The sequence below is a fragment of the Strix uralensis genome, chromosome 39 (assembly GCF_047716275.1).
Source record: "Strix uralensis isolate ZFMK-TIS-50842 chromosome 39, bStrUra1, whole genome shotgun sequence".
Lineage (NCBI taxonomy): Eukaryota > Metazoa > Chordata > Aves > Strigiformes > Strigidae > Strix > Strix uralensis.
The window spans coordinates 1527354-1539616 of record NC_134010.1 but is presented as its reverse complement, the minus strand read 5'-3'; the positions used below and the strand labels follow the sequence as shown (position 1 = coordinate 1539616).

Sequence of the window (12263 nt, the reverse complement as noted above, 5' to 3'; positions counted from 1 at the left end):
GCTTGTTTGCTTGTTTGTTTGCTGTCTGGCTTTTTAATGCTGTCCAGATAAATATTTACTATTGGACATGTATTTCTTCTGGAAGCATTTCTGGTTCAAATAAACATCACACCTGTCCATTTCCAAGATTTGTATTCACCTTAATTTGCAATCAAATATTCTTGGAGTAAAGATGTCTCTTACAGAGGACATTTATATAAATTCTGCCTTCGGTCCTAAGCTAATAGTTCTCATATGCATTCTTATTTCTTATTAACTTGTTCTTATGATTGTATGCTTTATAGACTGTTACCCCTTAGACATAAGCTGTACAAATTTGGAACAAGAAGTTAAACAGGAAATTACTTCAAAAATTTAGAGAGGTTTGTGGTTAGTCCTCACTGCTTACCAGGTATTTTTACTGAGGTAATGCAAAACACAGAAGCAACTCTTTAGCCCAAGTATTAAGTTCTTATAAGAATTCTTACCAAAGTGTAAAGGAGCATAATGTTTTCAGTGACACCTTCTATAAGCTATGGTCAAATATTTGCCCAGCAGCACCCAGAAATGAGACATCCAGAAAAAAAACTTGGTGTTGCCCCCCCAAGCATTTAAAAAAAAAAAAAATCTATTTTTAATATATATATAGGTATAGTTTTGTGCATATATATTATATATAGTTATATAGCCCTAGCTTAGGCTGGGAACACCTTGTAACCTTCAATCCTACATAAGTCACATTAACATGTAACACAGCTGCAGGTGTTTATAGGGAATGTAAGTGGAGAAATAAAAGAGCTTCAGTTACTTTTGGATGCAACCAAGCAGGGCTTCTCCTTCCTCACTCAGCTGATTTGGTGGTTTTTCTGCAGGCAACGTAGGGACTAGGGTCTCTTGTCTCATTGTGCTCCTCAGATGGAGACCCCAGGCTGCTATAGCTTCTCACCCAGTGACAGCTTTGACTGGCACCGAACAGGTTTGGTTTTTCATCCTCATGTTTCTTCTCTTCCCTCCTGCAATAGTAGGGGTACCAGCTGTTCCCATGGCAAACACCTTCTTCCCTTGTGTGTGTGTGTAAATGTGCTCTGTCAGGCTAGGAGTTGTCTTGCATACTGGAATAGTCTCTAAGCAATTCTTTCTTTTTTCCATTGATAAATGAAATTGCACATCTAAATGCCTTCTTTGGTGACTCCTTCATTTCCTACAGTCAGAAAGGTGTCTTTCATTAGATCTATGATTCCGTATTAGTCTAAACATTAAAATAAAAATCTTGAGTCAGAGCTGAAGGATAGAGGGGATGGTTGGAAGGATGGCATCAGTGATAGGTGAAGTAGATAGAATTATAGAATAGTTTGGGTTGGAAGGAACCTTTGAAAATCATCTAGTCCAAACCCCCCTGCCACAGGCAGAGGTATCTTTCACTAGATCAGGTTTCTCAAAGTCCCGTCCAACCTGGCCTTAAACACTGCAGGAAGGATTTGTTTCACTGGCAGGAGAAGGGGAGAAGTTTACCTCCTCTCATCTACATCAGCAAATGACCCATCCAGCACCTAATATCAGATTTTTAACTGCTAACTCATAGATTCAAGATACCACAATGTGGTTCTCATAAAAAGACATTTACTGCAAGCAGAAATTCCAGCAGTATGTGACCATAGACCTCTGTGTTCCTGGCTGAATGGGTTACAGAGCAGATGGAGTTCATCTGAAAGTTTATATCTGAGTAATGGGATGCTCTACCTGGACAAAATTTTCAGCATTTTAATAGTATTTATTTAAACACTGATGTTTCCGTTAGTGTTCAGGAGCCCCAGGCCTGGGCCTGCACTAGTTGACAAGAGAATAGAAAGAGAATGCCTGTTTGTCACAGAGCTCACAATTTCTTTCAAATCAAAAGATGAATCTTTGGTGTCTTCCTAATTACAACAGGAGCTAACAAGCTGTTCTTTGAAAGGCAGTTCTTGGGGAATTTTCACAAAATAAATTATAGTGAAAGATGCTTGATTTTCTCTGATCCTTTGGAAATGTTACCACAGTTCTACACCTTCCCGTTTTCACTTCCCACTTTTCTACTCCACAGTTTTCTCATGGCACTCTTCACCTCCTTATTTCTTAGCGTGTAGATGAGTGGGTTCAGCATGGGTATGATGACAGTGTAAAACACTGCCACGCTCTTGTCCTCCAACAGATTTAGATGGGCGTATGTAGATGAATGTGCAAAGCACAGAATCACCACAGTGATGTGGGACCCACAGGTGGAGAGGGCCTTGTGCCACCCTTCAGATATTTGACTTCAAGGAAACCAGGATGACAATGGAGGACATGACCAGGATGAAGAAACAGCTCAGAGTTATCATTCCACTGTTGGCAACAACAATGATGCCCACAGTGTAGGTGTCGGTACAGGCCAGTTGTAATAGAGGGCGGACGTCACAGAAGTAGTGGTCAGTTTTGTTAGGGCCACAGAAAGGGAGCTGAGAGGTTTGAAGAGTTTGCACTATGGAGCGCACAAAGCCTCCTACCCATGAGCCAATCACCATCCGGCCACACACACGCACCTGATCATGAGGGTGGTGTAGTGGAGAGGTCTGCAGATGGCCACGTAGCGATCCTAGGCCATCACTTTGAGGATGAAGAACTCTGTGCAGACAAAGAAATGTACCCCAAACAGCTGTGCTATGCAACCCACAAAGGAGATGGTTTTATTTTCAGCAAGGAAGTCAGCAATCGTTTTGGGAGCTGTGATGGAAGAGTAACAGATATCTAGAAAGGCCAGGTAGCAGAGGAAGAAATACATGGGGGAGTTCAGACACTGACTGCTAATTACAGTGATAACAATGAGCAGATTCCCTGCCACAGTAATCATATAGAAGAACAGAAACATCACAAAACGTATTTTCTGTGCGCTTTGGTTCTCTGAGAGGCCCAGAAGAATGAATTCCTTCACACTGCTTGCATTCTCCATGTTACTCAGTTGGGTGGCGATATGCAATACACAGCCTGGGCACATGGAAAAATAAAGACAAATGATTCATCAGGTTTTTTCATTCTTAAAAATGAATTCTTTATCAGAATTGCATGCACACTAAGAAATAGACAGGATTAGTATTAAGTTTATGAAGTGTTTTTTTTGCTGGTTTTTACTTTAGAGTTTCACCAAAAATAGGCACCTCTTAGAAACAAACTATCTGTATGGGATTCATCCTAGTATCAAAACATTCCCAGGCAACTGCTGTTAAAAATGACCATGGCAAGTCCTGCCCAATAAAAACACAAGCAGTTCTCCCTGTTTGTGAAGGTCATCTGAGCACTTCTGTGGAATGATTCAGTTAATTCAAATTATCTAGTGCCTATTTAAATTTACAGCAAAATCTCTTGTGCAAGCAAAAACTGGTCAAACATCCACAGGAAACACGGAAATGGAGAAAACCCAAAATTGCTCTCAAAGCCACAAAGTAAAGCCTAGAGAGGAAGATGGGAAAGTTAGGGACTTTTCCTGTGCTTACAGTTGTACTAACAGTAGGTAAAAGGTATTCAAGAAGGGGAGTAAAATTTACATGGATAATTCCTTTTCTGATATATCTCCAAGAAGAAAAGATCAGTAAGAACAATGTGACATCGATTTCTACCTAGTCTTACCAAGCTGTGATCCTCTCCATCCCTCCTCTTTTCACTTAGCACTGACATAGTTTTCTACAGAAAACAAAGGACAAAATGTGTGCATATTTATGGCTGGGCAGTAGTCAGAGGAAGAGAAACAGCTGGGCTCCATCTAGGCCAGGGCAGAACTGGAAGCAAACCCCTCCAGTCTCGGTGTCATGTTCAGGCAATCAGTGGTTCAGAAAGGAGTGACCAAGAGATAAATGATCAAGGAAAACTATATTCCTGAATAACGGCAGATGGGAAACTCCTGATGGAAATGGAAAACAAGGTGTATACTTTTAAAAAGATTGTAAAGATATGACCCGCTCACCACAAGACAGCTCTACTGTGTGTCCCTCTTGGTAAGGCCCCCGTCACCATCACCAAACTGCATTTTACAGTATATTCACCTGCCTCATTCCATCTCATTGCCTTACGTCATGTAGGCACCTATATCTGAGCCAGTCGTGCACTCTTTTTTCTGCCTTTGCAGGGCAACTCATGACCAGCCTAAGGTGTGTACTTAAGGTGTCTAAGATGTGATGAATTACCTTCCGGAGATGTCTATTTCTTTCTGTTGACTCCAAGACAATGACTAGAATGACTAATTCAGGGGAAGATTCCCACAGAGGAATACTTCTAAAAGTATCTTTTCAGGGAGAGACTATAATTGTATGATATAATGCAATCAATTGCAAAATAAAATAAATACAGTGTGGAAGGTTAACTTTCAAAAAGGATGGGTAATTGCACCATCTCCTTGCTCCTAGGGAGGAATGCTTCCCTAAAATCTCAGGTGGTTTATGGGAAACAAACAACAAAATAACCTAATCTGGGGCTACAGAACTAGCTCTGCATGCTTCCAACCAAAGATAGCCATAGACAATTGATAACTTCAGTGAAAATTTCTTTTTGTATTTTCACACTTGTCCAAGAAGGGAAACAAAAGAGGAAAGGAAATCCGGAAAAGAGGAAAGGGAACAAGAAAAGAAAAGAAAAGAAATAAGAAAGGATCTCGAGAACCTGGAAAACTTACCTCCTCTGTGTTTGGAGATCTAACATTTTCTCTAAGAGCTGTATGATTTTATGTCCCCAACACCTGTCTTCCCTGGTAGGAATATGTTAGAGCACAGACTCTTTAAAGAACATAGAATAGCTTCTGGAAATCTTCCAACACTTTCTTAGGAGGTGCCTTTTACTGTATAATCCCGTCTAATTTCATTTCATGCATCACAAGTGTATCTTGGTATTTTCTACCTGAGTGAGAACTGCTTTGGTGGGCTGTCTGGGTAGTGTGGCCTGGCCTGGGTGCACGGAAGGATGCATTCACAACCCAGCAGCAGAAAGAAGACTGAGAAGAAAACTGCTTAAGTAGCACTCTTTAACCCTCTCCAAGGAAATCTCCCACTGCAAGGGCTCTTGGGGCTGGAGGAGGGAGGTGTGGAGGCTTAATGGAGAAAAGGCATGAAAGGAAGGGGCAAAGGAGGAGAAAATAACTCTCTCCTGACTGAAAAGTTTGAGCAAACATATGTTAAAGAAATAGCTATCAGTCAGTGATGATGATATTCTGAAGGCACTTCAGGATTTCTCCAGTAGAAATAACAGCCAATGGATTAGCTGAATATTAAACTGGACAAGCATTTGCAATGACCTAGTCCAGTTAACCCTTTCCAGAGTCTTCCAGTAAGCCATGATTTAGGGTTTTCCCAAGAGTGGAGGCCCATTAGATCCACGGCTTTGGCTTTATAGCATTGTGAGTAATAAAACAATACATTTAAATCTTTGTGTATCCCAAAAACAAAACACATAAACCACAAATCTTTTTAAAAAAGTCAGAGAGATTTCTATTAGTAAGGAGAGCGGTGCCATGCTCTGGGGCTGGCAGAGTTACCTGTCACAAGTCTTTTAAAGGGCAAGTCAGGCACACTTCTATCTGTGGTGGTTATGATTGAGCTTTCACAAAGACAGCAGACGCCCTGGGTTACCTCTTGATGGCCCTTCAAGTCCTCTCTTGCATGAAATTTCATCACTGGCAACCCAATGAATAAAGCCTCTTGTAAGAACTTGCACGTTTTAGCAAAGGTCAGCAATTTACAGAATATGTAAAAAAATCCTGCTTTTACAAATGGGGGAACTGAGGGAGCAAGTCAGCTATTTTATGCTTGTGGAAGTCAGCTGAGTTGAGTCTTCATCACTCTAGTCTTTCCTATGGAAAGAAATACAACTCTCCAGAATTTGGTTCACCTGATCTACCTCAGACCTGATTTTAGGATGGGATTAGGTCTGAAATAGACGTTTAGATGTTGAACAAAATTGCTTAGGGCAGACAAAGGCTGCGTCAAAGAGTTGCAGTCAATGGCTCAATGTCCAAATGGAAACCAGCAACAAGTGGTGTCCCTCAAGGGTCCATGCTGGGACCAATACTATTTAATATCTTCATCATTTATATAGACAGTGGGATCGAGTGTACCCTCAGCAGGTTTGCAGATGACACCCAGCTGAGTGGTGCAGTTGATACACTTGAGGAAGGGATGTGCCATCCAGAAGGACCTTGACAGGTGTAAGGAGTGGGCCCATGAGAACTTCATGAAGTTCAGCAAGGCCAAGTGCAAGGTCCTGCACATGGGTTGAGGCAACCCCCACTATCAGTACAGACCGGAGGATGAAGGGATTGAGAGCAGCCCTGCAGACAAGCACTTGGGGATACTGGTGGATGAAAAATTGAACATGAGCCGGCAATGTGCGCTTGCAGCCCAGAAAGCCAGTCATATCCTGGGGTTCATCAAAAGAAGCATGGCCAGCAGGTCAAGGGAGGTGATTCTCCCCTTCTACTCCACTCTGGTGAGACCCCACCTGGAATACTGCATCCAGCTCTGGGGTCCTCAGTACAAGACAGATACGGACCTGTTAGAGCGGGTCCAGAGGAGGGCCATGAAAATGATCAGCGGGCTGGAACAGCTCTCCTATGAAGAAAGGTTGAGAGGCTTCAGCCTGAAGAAGAGAAGCCCCCTCAAGACCTTCTTGTGGCCTTTCAAAATTACATAAGAAAGACAGAGAAAGGTTTTTCAACAGGGCCTGTAGTGACAGGACAAGGGGCAACAGTTTTAAACTGGAAGAGAGTAGATTTAGATTGGACACGAGGAAGACATTGTTTATGATGAGGGTGGTGAGACACTGGAACAGGTTGCCCAGAGTATTCAAGGCCAGGTTGGATGGGGCTTTGAGCAAAGTGATCTAGTGAAAGATGTCCCTACCTATGACAGGGAGGGTTGGACTAGATAATCTTTAAAGGTCTCTTTCAACCCAAACCATCCTATGATTCTGTGCAATCTTGCTGTCAAGAAGAGCCTCGTCTTTCTTAACTTAAAGCTTCTGCAGCCAAAGTTGAATCTATAAAATCAAACAGAACGAAGCAAATGGAGATGCTATTTCATGCATCAGTTCAACTCATCACTGCTCTGAAGTCTACTGAGTATTTTTAGCTTCTGACTTACGGGTGTCAATTGTTTCATCCACTGCCCATTACTTTGGTTCACTGACATTTCTTGAAATTTAGAATGGCCAAATAACAAGCAAGGCAATGTAGGCATCTCCCGACGCAGAATGCCAGCGATCCATGCAGTGGAAATGAAAACCCCCAAATTAATGAGGAGGTTAAATACTGCTCTAAGTGAAAATAGTCTTCTAACTTAAAGATCATCTCACCCTGTAGCCTGGAGTCCTGGCCAGATTCACAAGCGGTCACAGTAGTCACTATAGGAAACAGAGTATTGGGTAAGAAAGTAAAAACAGTCTTACAGTCTTTGGGAAAGGAAGAGGAACAGCAAATGACAGAAGCAGCTAAAGGTGAACCAGCAGGTATCTAGCCTGCTAAGCTGTTTGGGCCAGATCTGCCAGTTTCTGTATCCACTGACACACATGGCAGCAATTTGGCTAGCATCATAGTCATCTCCTTTTGTCTCCCTGTCCAAACGGACTAGCAGAAGGGACTTAATTCACCAGCCCAAATCAAGAGTTGCTGGTATCTCCTGTTGCAAAACAGTTTCCTAGAAGGATGTGCTTACTACCAGGAAAGGAGAAAGGTGTTTTCTCCATTTTCACTCCACTGACTGTGACAGGTGGGTCTGGACACCATGGTGGTGGCAGCTCATGCACACAGAGGGACTGTACATGGTGAGAAGATGAGTGAGGTGTTGTGGGTAGGTAGTAAATGCTGGCAAGGGGCTGTCTTCATAGAGACATGAGGTGTGGATTTGATGGTGGGCAGGATGGGGCTGAGGCACTCTTTGGGGGACAAGTTGTGAAACTGGAAGTGGAAGGCACAAGGCTGGAGGCTGTCTTGAGGGATTTTGTGAAATTGCAAGTGCCTGAGGTGTGGGGAAGGACTGTGCTGAAAGACAGCATGAAGTGGCAGGTAATACTCTGGGGCGTGAAGTTACATCAGAATAGCTCCTGCCATCAGAACGGGCATTGTGTACTGAAGGCAACACAAGCAGAGGTTGTTGGGGTCCCACTGCTGTCGCTCCCCCCCACACATTCTGCCAGTTGCCCCACACACCGTGTGCCTGCTGTCCCCACCATCCCCTGCAGGGGTTTGCTGGAGGTCCCACTGATGCCAACCCCCCATCCCTGCACCCCCAACCCCTCGAGGACACCTCCCAATGCCCCCCACAACCCTTCCCTTCAGATTTGGGGACCCTGTTGTCACCCGTGTGCCCCCCACCCCCATGGAAGGGGACCACACTGGGCTGACAAAAAAAGCCACCAATGGCCTCCACTTGTGCATCAACAGCATCGGCCGGGATGGGGGACACAGGGACACCCCAGGGGGGACACAGGGACATGGAGACACCTCCCCCATACTCCCATGGGTCTCCTGGTGGTCTCCAAATTGATACCCTGGGGATGGGACGGGACATGGGGACCCCAAGTTGGCTCTTGGGGACAGTCCATCTATGACACATCCCCCACTGAGATGAGGAGCTAGGAAATTAAAATAGGATATAGAAATTAGGCACTCAAGAAAGGAAGGTATAACTTAGTTTAGAGATAAAGATGGAAGACTTAGAGATCAGGCTGGGGGCTAGAGGCCCATTAGTTAAAAGATAACTAAGACTGAATAGGATAATAGATCATAGTCGATGGGCCAGAGAGCAAAACAATATGGAAACCTTGATTAATGGAAGCTGTGAGGGAATGCTTCCTGATAGAATAGGAAGACAGCCCTAAAAACTGGTCAAAACCAACCTTACGGTCCGGCCTGAGTCCAGAAGGCGACAGAGACTGCGCAAGGAATGGAGGTAAAAAGTTCAACAGTGAGGAAGAGGAGCTACTTCATCTCTGTGACTCCAGCCCATGACCACTGGGACACACTGCGCAGACACAACTAGGAGGAGACCGGGGCGGAACATATGAAAAAGACTTTCAGGCTCATTATAATACGAAGCGGGAATAGGTCATGCATATGTATAGGCATATTATGAATATGTGATGCTTTGTAGCATAAAGCCAAGACAAGGTGCCACGAGAGGTGCGCATGTTTGGGTGGAGCGATCCCCCGTGCGCCTCAGCGCTGAATAAACATACCAACTTTATAACCTTATAGGTTGTGGAGCTGTGCTTCTGCAAATCACCACGTTGACACCCCATGAGCTTGAGGGGACACAGGAGACATCAAACTGGCTCTTGGGGACATCTCCATCTGTTGCGGATGAAAGTATTAACACGGTAATGATTTGACAGGAAATCTAGATTTATTAATATCTAACAGCATTTGATCATTACAAAAGAATTCAGAAAATGTTATAAAAATAAATTATCTACGGATTCTAAGATGACAAGATTCACAGTAACTTACTTTATGGTATCTTAATTTATACATATGTACATACACATAGACAAACACAAAACATACAAACACACACAGAGACAAAAGTATCCGGATCCAGTAGAATGAAGTGTGTACCCACACACCAGTAAGCAGAGAAAGAGTGGGTGAAAGAGAAGCTAGCTCAAAGGAAAATTTCCCTCCTCTCGAGTTTAGAGTAAATACCCACAATGCCTTGGCGTTCGTCAATGGGCGATAATTGAGACTCGAGAGGGTTGACTTTGCCCTGGCCTTCCATCAGCTGTGGCAGCACACAACACCGTAAGGGTTTGGTACCTGAGAGGCATCCCAGCTCAGGGGAGATGCTGGTCACAGGCCCGCTGCGATCCAGGAGAGCTCAAAGGGTCTCCCTGGTGGTCGCAGTTTATAGGGTCCAAGATAATTGACTTTTCGTCAGATACTTTTTACTCACGCCCAGCTCGAACAACGAAGTATTCTGGTGCCTTCCAGCAGTCGCACAAGAATTTGACGAATGTGCAACTCTGTTATTGTTCCCATTTGACCCCATCCCAGGCACAGGTGTGCCAGGCCCTTAGGAGATGATGGGCTGTTATAACCGTTTCTAAGCAATCGGGAGGGCAGGAGCCAGGCTCGTTAAGGGGGCGCCTTAACGTTATCAGTCCTTATCTCCACAGACTGGTGTATAGCTCGGGGGAGGTGGCTGGAATCACACCTGGCACAAAGCAGCCCAACAAAGGAGGGGCGGGGAGGGGTGAGAATTGCACCACCACAAGCCACCCCGTGACTAAAGTCAATTTATCTTGTCCATAGAATGGCAGTGTGCTTGCCTCTTGCCTCTATGCCTATAAACAGAGGATGCCACAATCCAATTATAATTGGAGGGGATTTTGTGTTTGATTAGCTTCTAGTAAAAAAAAAAAAATATTTTAGGGAAGTATACACACAGGGATACTTTTGTAACTGCGTAATCTGTCTAACCATTCTCCAAACCTTAATATACAATACTACTATAACCAGTATAGATATTAAATTAGAATTAGGAAAATCATGACCAGGTGAAACATGGAATTAAACAGTCCTGTGGCTGTTGGTGACCACCAATATAAGCTTTCCCACCATCGATGTTCTCCATCCTTTTGACTCTCATTAGCACTTGATGTATTTCTTTTATATCATGCTGTACCGTGATAAGAGTCTTTTGTCCAGTTTTTAAAGGCCTTTTAAAGCCAACCACCAGAGCCTACCTGGAGCCATCTTGGACTAAACCTGGCCAGCCAGATCCTACTCAGGGTTGTCTTTGATCCTGGCCTGCCACGCAGAGACTAATTAGAGCCCAGCTGGACACCAGCCAGAGGAAACCTAGAACCTAGAACCTGCATGGAGCAGAGGTAATCCCCCCAGAGCCTACTCAGAGCCCTTGTGGCCTACCGCCAGCTAGCCAGAGACTACTTGGAGCCCATTTGGACCAAAGGTGGCAAGCCAGAGCCAACTCAGAGCTCTCCATGAGGCCGGCATTCCACCCAGAACCTACTTACTGTTCAGCTGGACACAAGCTGACCTGCCAGAGGCTCTGGCTCTCTGGCTAATGCAGGAAGGTAGGCTCAGGCTCTCTTGCTTAGCGCTGAAGACAATGGGCTCTGGCTCACATTGGAAGGTGTGTTCTGGTTTACTGGATGACTCAAGGAAGGTGGGCTCTGGCTAACAATGCAGGAAGGGAGGATCTGGCTAACGTTGGAAGATGGGCTCTGGGTGTCTGGCTAACAGCGCCGGAAGGTGGGCTCTGGCTCTCTGGATCACAACGCAGAAAGGTAGCCTCTGGCTCTCAGAGCCCTCTTGGACCCCGTCCTGCCAGCCAAATCCTACTCAGAGTTGTCCTGGAAGCAGGTATGCCACCCAGAGCCTATATAGAGCACAGCTGGCCAGCCAGAGGAAACCAAAACCCTGCCAGCCAGGACCACAGGTCAGCCAGCCAGAGTCTGCTCAGAGCCCTTGTGGCCTGCAGCACTCCAGTCAGAGCCTACTCACAGCCCTCTTGGACCAAAGCTTGTCCTTGAGAATGGCATGACACCTGAGCCTACTTGGAGCTCACTTGGACACAAGCTGGCCAGCCAGAGGCAACGTAGTGCCTGCCTAGACCACAGCTCAGCCAGCCAGAGCCTACTCAGAGCTGTCTTAGACCCCAGCTTGCCAGCCAGATCCTACTCAGGCTTGTCTTTGAGCCCGGTGTGTCAGCCAGAGCCTTCTTTGAGCCCAGCTGGACACCACCTGGCCAGCCAGAGGCAACTTAGAGTCCGCCTGCACAAGAGCTAATTCAGGCAGAGACTACTTGCATCCCTCGTGGACCACAGCTGGCTGGACAGGTCCTATTCAGAGTTGCCTTTGAGCCCGGCCTGCCACCCACAGCCTATTTATAGCACAGCTGGATACCAGCTGGCCAGCCAGAGGCAACTTGAGAGTCCATCTGGACCACAGGTCAGCTAGCCACAACCTACTCACAGCCCTCTTGGACGGCAGCAGCTGGTCAGCCAGAGCCTATCCAAAGCCATTGTGGCCTGCAGCCTGCGATCCAAAGCCTAGTTGGAGACCACTGGACAGCACAGCTGGACAGCCACAGCCTACTCAGAGTACTTCTTGAGGCCAGCATGCCATCCAGAGACTAATTGGAGCCCAGGAGGACATTACCTGGCCAGCCAGAAGCAACCTACAGCCCGCCTAGACCACAGGTCAGCCGGCCAGATCCTACTCACAGCCCTCTTGGACCCTAGCTGGCCAGAGACATCCTACTCAGAGCCCC

At 45.5% G+C, this 12263-nt stretch overlaps 1 pseudogene; it reads right to left on the bottom strand.

The window, feature by feature from the left end:
• Positions 1-2017: 2017 nt before the first annotated feature.
• Positions 2018-2944, bottom strand: LOC141937289 (olfactory receptor 4S2-like; annotated as a pseudogene).
• Positions 2945-12263: the final 9319 nt, after the last annotated feature.